Raw genomic sequence first — 7,005 nt, forward strand, 5'->3', positions numbered from 1 at the left:
AGAAATATTACGAATTGAATAATTAATTTTTTTATTGACTGAACTCTGCTTTAACTAAACTTTGAATTAGTTTCATTTTAAATAGTTTGAAAATCCTTAAAATGATTTGCATTCTTCCTACATTTTTTTTTTAAATCCTGAGAAATTATAAATTTTTCCTTAAAACCTTCCAAATTCATTTTTAACAATTTTCGAAATCTGCTCAAATCTATTTGAACATTCTCCTAAAATTAATTTTTCAAAACAAAGTAATTCTTAATTTTCCTAGGAATATTAAGAAAATATTTTTTATTCTTTTGAAGCCTTTCATAATTCTTGAAAAGATTCTACATTTTTGTTCGAAATCTGCAAAAATCTATCTTTTGTTTTAAATTAGGACGTGGGCTATTATACTATTATTAGTTTTCCAAATAGAGCAATCAAAATTGTAACGTTGAAAGTTTAGTTCTTTATTTAGTTTCCAATATTTGATTTATAATTATTGATTTTGCATGAATAATAGAATATTTCTAATATTAAGCAATCGCTATTTTCCTGAATCAATTTTTTTTGTAAATTTTACACTAAAACAATATTTCAAATTTAATAAAAGCCTGGAATTGTAAATATATTATTTTGAAGATAATTTAAATTTAAAATAGTTTATGAAGTTTTAATCAGGCGTTTAAATTTTGAACTGATTCCGAATCTTTTTGTAAAATGAATAATTATTATTCATTTGCTAATCCTTAATGTATAGCTTCATTTTAAAAATCATTATAGTTTATATTCACATTTGATCAACGAAAAACGTTTTTCTTTAAATTCAAAATTGTACGATTTCAAACTTTCTAATTTTTAAGTCTTTAAAACTGAATTTTAAAATTCTTTAAATGAAAAATGTATGCTTGAAAATTAAAATCCAAAATGCAAAATTAATAAGTAAACGATTGTCGAATTACGCATTGTAAACTGAATGATATAATAATTAAAAGAAATAAAATGTAACTGATTATTTTTAAAAAACTGTCGAAATAAAACTTGGACAGATTTAAAAAAATAAAAATTTGTAAAATTCCTGGTCAAAAAATAAATTCACTGTTATTTCCCGGTTTTTCCCGGGATACCGGGAAAAAACTCTGAATCAGTAATAGAAAACAAGAATGAGAGAAAAAATAATTTCATAATATAATACAAATTCTACCTAAGTTGAACAATTGAATTTATCAAACATTTTTGAAGAACGAAAGATAATTCCAAAACAATCAGAAGATTGTAAAACAAAAATGAGTAAAAATGGAAAATTTTCATCAATTTGTAAACGGTATTCAGCAACACTTGAATATATTACAGAATAATTTGAATCATAATTAAATTTCTAACTTTCAAAAAACTAAATTTAATCTTCAAACAAAATGGCTGCATTTCGAAATAGAAAACGCAGTAAAAAATATTCCAAAATTAAGTCAAGATTCAAACTACTCAAAATATTGTTTGTAAATTGACTGGCATTTTCCATTTTGAATAGTTTTGGTTTTAAAATGTTATAATCGTTTTTGGAATGGTATTTCGTTTTTCAAAAATGTTTAAATATATTCAGGTTAATTTTGAAAAAGAACGCAGTAGTTGCCAAAACTTAAGGAATTACATTTTTATGTGAATATACGACAAAACGAATTACATATAGATTCAATACAGTGGCGTAGCTATGAAATTTTCCGCCCGGGGCCAAAAATAATTTGCGGCCCATAATTCTCAAATCTGCATTCATTTGAAAGATCGTTTTGCTGCCCCATGCGTTTGCGCCCGGGGCAGCGGCCCCCTTCGCCTCCCCCTAGCTACGCCACTGATTCAATACACTTTTTTTCATGCAATAATTACAAAAGTACATGAAATTTATTATCGGCTAAAACATTAATTTATTATTGTCATTTTAGAATAGAATTTTCCAATTAAAATTTTGAAGAAATGGTGCAACATACAGAAAATTAAATTAAAATCGTCGTAAATTGTGCTAATAAGGTTTCGAAAAGGCAAATCTCAGTGTGAAGAAGAAATTCACGGTACACATTTTTAAACCATAAATTAATTTACCAAGATTTCAATTGAACTTTGCTTCATTTTTCGTCAATTTATTGAACTTTCGATAGAAAAACGATATTAAAAACGACAATAATAAATAAAAATAGAATCTATTGATAAATATATACTTTATTACAGACTAGCAGTAAATTCTCGTCCCTGGATTTTATTTGCTAACATTACCAATATCAACAATTTAAAAATCCATTGTTAAACAAATTTAGAGTTGTTTAAACTCTAGACAATTAAAAAAAATTCTAAACAAAATTTCCACGCAGGTGATGTTCAAAGCATGGGCCTATTCAAAATATAGTTGTAAATGATTACAAACCCTTTTTTAATTATGAAAGTACGATCATTATATGAAATTTTACGACTTTTTTGCACTAAATTAGACCGTAAGGTACAATCTGGGGAGAAAGTTCTGAAAATATGGTAAAAATGTATAAAAACTTATAATATAAGCAATTAAGCCAAAAAACTATGAAAAATGTTGATTATTTCCAGACATTTGGACTGAAACTGGCCCTTATTATGCATCAAATTATTAGTCAATGTAAACATTCAACAAATTATTATGTAACAGTAAACGAAGTATTAGATAATACGTAAAAATAAGTATAAAGGTAGTAAAATAATTATTAAAAATCAAAAAGTAATATCTAGCAATAGAAATTGGTAGGCTCTATTTTAAAATTCCAGAAATCTAGAAGGTTATTCAGATTAAAATGGCAAATATAGGACAATTTCAAAATCTTCAAAATTAATAATTTCAGATTAGATTTTGAAAAAATTGATCATTTAAAATTCAAGGAAATAGAAATTTTATTATTTCTAATGAAAAGCGTTCAAAATTGAAAAATGTTGAATGTAAATAATTTTTAATTCGAAGAGATTAAATTAGAAAATTTGAAATTGAAAACTAAACTGAATGTTTCAAAAGTAAAGCTTCTGCAATTCTATAAAGTTTAATTGGTATTACATACAAACATTATTATTGATTATTAAAACTGATTGAGACATATTTCTCTAGGATCAAAGCATAAATTCACCATCATTTTAAAAATTCAAAATGGAAAATTTTTTCAATTTTTAAGAATTATACATTAAATCGTTTGAATATTAACCACATTTTTAAATTATCAATTTATACTTTTCAGAATGCAACCATTTTAATCTGAATTACACTTTATATATAAATATTATTCATTCTTAAAATTTGTCAATTAAATATGTTCCAATTTTAAATGATTCATTTTTTTAAATCTTCAACTGAAGCTCGGACAAATGTAAGATATTACATTGAAATTAGATATTAAAAAAAGAATATAAACAAGATCGCTATGGCTACAACTTTTTAAATTGCTCAATTTTCAGAAATTATATTCAAAATTATTATTTTTCAAGTTGATTTTTTAAAATTTTTTATGTTTTTGGGATACTTTCAAATAAAAAATAATTCAACCCTCAATGCCTAGTTCTAAATTTTTCTCATTTTTAAGGCTTACATGTTTCAAATTAATTTCCTAATTTTTCATTGTTTTGAAATTATTCTGGAGGAGTTTACTTCAAAATTGTTTTTTTCAGAAATCTTTTAAACTGAAAATTGTATGACTATCAACTATTTAAATTTGATATTCTACGATTTCAAAACTGTTTTAAATTAGACAATTTTATACTTTGAAATTGAAACCAATAAATTTAGAATATTTAAATCTAAAATTAACTAATTTAAAACCTACTACAATTAAAGCCAAATAATTTACAATATCTAAATTTAAAATTATGAAATTTAAAACCTACTAGAATTAATACCAAAAAATTTAGAATATTGACATCTAAAATTAATATTGAATATAAAACTGACTATCAAGACTTTCAATATGCAATTTTGCAATTTTGTCCGATTTAATAGTGAAATTGTCCTAACGTTTTTATTATTTGAATTTGAAACTATAATCGATTTGGGATGATCTAAATATTACCAGTTTAATTTTCAACGTAAATCTAAATTATTTCAAGGCTGCCTATAAAAACAAGAACAAATTTTTGGTTATTTCCCGGTTTATATGCAATTAATAAAAAAATTTCTCTTTGAATTTAAACAGTTTCTTTTTTAATTTGAAAAGTTCATCAATAAAATTATAAATTGAAGTTCTAAATGTCCCGGACAACGCAAAAGTTTCCCTACACATTCCTGGAAAATTCCAATGAAATGTCTGGAGAATTACAAAAAGTATTACAGGAAGGTCTCTAAGGAAGGTTTGTGGAATGTTCGTGACAATTTTCGCATCATATAAATTTAATTAATCTAATGGATTAAATTCCTCCAGAAGATTCCCTGAATCTTTCTTGGGAACTTTTCTGGATTCGCGGAATTTTCGAGTTTGAAAATGTAGGTATAATCTATAATTTAATACAATTTTCAGTAGAAATTATGATCATTTAAAATTTTTTTCTAATTATTATTTTTTTTTTGTATTAAAAATAAAAGTCGAGTGTTTTTCCAAAACGGACCAAATAGATTGTTTTATTTATGGTCTTAAAATGTCCCTTGGATTATGTGTACTACCATAATCAGTGAGAAAATCCCATATGCAAGGAGTAAGGACCTTGCAATTATAATTGGTGCAACCCCACAGTGTATCGTTAGGCAGGTGTTCCTACGAGATTGATATTAAAAAAAAGTTCCAAAAGTAGAAAGGATATTTAAAACTTATGAAATTTCCCCAGTAGTATCAAGGGACTCGAAATATTGTTTTAGTTAATTGAATTGAGAATTTCAAAACTAAGATAATTTCCATGACTTGGTTCATAACTTGCAGGCAAATATGGACCTCTGAATACATTTTCAACTTAAGAAATTTAAAAAAAAAGGCAGTGAGCCGTCAATTTCACTTTATAGAAACATTTAAAAGATTGCATTGAACGTAAAAACTCATTTTTTTCTTATTTCTTAAGCGTAGGAGAAGATAAGAATAATGATGCGAGTTAAATTAAGCGATGCAAAAATTGAATTCCGTGAACTATTCCTATCAGGCTGTCTATTCAAATCCTGGGAAAATATTCCCTGACATTTCGAGGTTTTTTCCAGGTTTCTCAAACTTTTTTCAGGTATAATTTTTTATAGTAAGGAACGTTTCCAATATTACCCATTTTTTAAAACAATCGACTGGAATATGTATACAGTTTCGCAAGTTTATTATAATGTTTTTTTTCACTTTTTAGAGATTCAATTAACATGTTAAATATTAAAAAAGCTTTGATAAATTATATTAAATATTATTGTTGAATATATCAGCATCTTCGAGTAATTAAATAAAACTAAAGACATAATCATTTCTAGAATTTTTCTACAAAGTCCATGCATTTGAATAATAATTCAAACAAATTTTTATTTTATCTTCTTACACCGCATCAAATTCCTAACTTTTTAAAGAAAAATATTGCATTTCCAACAAGATAGCTGCATTTTTAACCAAATAGTCGAAATTTCAAATGAAAATAATTATTCATTTTACCAAAAATACGATTTTTAACGAAATACATAAATTGTTCATCAAATAGTTGAAGTTTCAACTAAAAAATATTATTTTTTAACCCAAATTGTAGTTGAATTTTGAACTAAAAAAGATCAGTTTCAAACAAAAATGGAATGGTTAAATTTTCAATAAAAAAATTAATTTATACCTACAAAAATTTTTTCAACCAAAGTGATGAATTATCAACTCAAATTATAAATAAAAATTAAATTTGGAAAAGACAAATTAAAAAAAAAAGTTAATTTTCAACAAAACCTTTTAACTTTAACCGAATAGTTTAAAGATGAACCTTCAACTGAAAAGATGAATATTAAACTAGAATACTTAAATTTTGAACCATAAAGATGAATTTAAAAATAATTTTCAACAAAAAATGGAATATTTAAATTTTCAGTAAAAAAACTTATGTTTAAACCAAACTGATAATTTTCAACTAAAATGATGAATATTAAACTGGAATAGTTGAATTTTCAACCAAGAACATTAATTTCTACCAAAATATAAGTTTTTAACAAAATACAAGGTAAATTATGAATGAAGAATAGAATAGTGAAATTTTCATAAAAAATGATTCATCTAAAATAACGAATTCTCAACTGAAATAGTCATATTTTAAACAAAAAAATTAATTTTTAAATAAACATTTAACAACATTTTAGTAGAGTATAATAGGGTTACACTTTGAATTTACTTATTATATACTTGGACACTTATATACACTTGGAACCAATAAAAAAGATTTCCTGAACATTCCTGCAATATTGCAATGGAAGGTTTAAGAAATTATTATTATTATTATTACACCATTAAGCCATTTCCCTTTCGGGGTAGGCGTGAGTCACTCGGCAGGGGAAAGGAGTATTGTGTGGAAGGGATAGAGATTTTTCAGATTGATCCAGAATTCTCGTGCTATTTAAGTAAATAACACGTTCGTTCCGCAACACTGCTCCGACCCAGGTTGCTGATCAATCTCTCTAGCAATCACCCCAAGCGAAGAACCTCACAAAGTCGTTATGTAAGGTTCCCCACTTGGGTCCATTAATAGCCAAGGTCTTTGTTTCAGGCGTCATTCACTCTACTGACACTCAATTTATTAACTATTTGCCGCCATACTTTCCTGTCCTGACATACTTCTCTAGCTTCTTTTATGTCCATGCATTTTTTCATGCAGGCTCTCGTGTTTCTGTGACTTCTTATGTCTCTTTTAAGTAGGGTCTCATTCACACATTCTAACCATTCTTTCCGCGGTCTACCTCTGGGCACGCTGCGATTTTCTTTACCTTGATACACTTGTTTCGTAAGTCGTTCATTTGGCATTCTCTCAACATGTCCGAATCATCTTAACCGATTTCTTTCCCATGTGTCTACTAGCGTCTCTTCTGCACCACATTCTTTTAGAATT

Source organism: Belonocnema kinseyi, chromosome 4 (genome assembly GCF_010883055.1).
Source record: "Belonocnema kinseyi isolate 2016_QV_RU_SX_M_011 chromosome 4, B_treatae_v1, whole genome shotgun sequence".
NCBI classification, from domain to species: domain Eukaryota; kingdom Metazoa; phylum Arthropoda; class Insecta; order Hymenoptera; family Cynipidae; genus Belonocnema; species Belonocnema kinseyi.